Below are 1140 nucleotides of genomic sequence, written 5' to 3'. Positions count from 1 at the left end.
ATTTTAGTTGGTTCTGTTGTGATGTTGCCTGATTCATCTCTTATTCAGATTATTTGTGTCTTCTTTTCTTTTGCGAGCTTTGCTAATGATTTGTCAATTTTATTGACCTTTTCAAAGAACCAATTCTTAGTTTTGTTGATAGTTTGAATGGTTTTTTGGTTTTCTATTTCATTTATCTCTGCTCTAATTTTATAATTTCAGTTTTTTAGATGGTGTTGGGTTTTCTTGCTGTTCTTTTTCAATTTGCTGCAGATGTTGGGTTAAAGAGTCAATGGACAATTTTTCCTGCCTTTTGATATATTTGCTTATTGCTATAAACTGACCTTTGATTACTGCTTCAGCTGTTTCCCAGAGGTTTTTGGTAAGTAGTGTTTTCATTGTCATTTTTTCAAGAAACTTTTTAATGTCATTTTTTATTTCTTCTTGTGCCCAGTCTTACTCAAGCAAGTTGTTGTTCAGCTTCCAAATGTATGACTTTTTTCTCCTTTATCCTCTTGTTATTAATTTCTCATTTTGTGGCATTGTGGTCTGAGAAGATACTTTGTATAATTTCTATGTTTTTTAATTTTTGATGCTTGCCTTGTGACCTAGAATGTGATCTATTCTGGAGAACGTTCCATACACATTGGAGAAAAAGGTATCTTGTGCTTTTTGGGGGTGCATTAGCCTATAAATATCTGTGAGGTCAAGTTGGTTTATTATGTGGTTTAATTCTTTAGTATCCGTTGAGTTTTTTTCTGATAGTTCTGTTTTTCTTGAGAGGGGTGTATTGAAGTCTCTAAGTACTATAGTAGTGTTGTCTATTTCCTTTTTCAGCTTTGTTAATGTTTGTTTTATGTATTTTGCAAGTCTTTCATTTGGTGCATAGATATATATTATTGTTATGTCCTCTTGTTCTATTGACCCTTTCAGCATTATGTAGTGACCTTCCTTGTCCTTTGTGATGGTTTTCACACTGACATTTATTTTATCAGAGATTAATATCACTACTCCTGCTTTTTTCTGGTTGCCATTTGCTTGGTATATTATTCCCCCACCCTTTTGTCTTTCTTTATCTTCGTTTTTCAGGTGTGTCTCTTCTAGACAACATGTTTATGGATTTTGGTTTTTTATCCAATCTGCTACTCTTTTTCTCTTCAG

The sequence above is a fragment of the Elephantulus edwardii genome, unplaced genomic scaffold (assembly GCF_000299155.1).
Source record: "Elephantulus edwardii isolate Elephantulus edwardi_28Jun2011 unplaced genomic scaffold, EleEdw1.0 scaffold00049, whole genome shotgun sequence".
NCBI lineage: Eukaryota > Metazoa > Chordata > Mammalia > Macroscelidea > Macroscelididae > Elephantulus > Elephantulus edwardii.
This window is presented reverse-complemented; position numbering follows the sequence as displayed.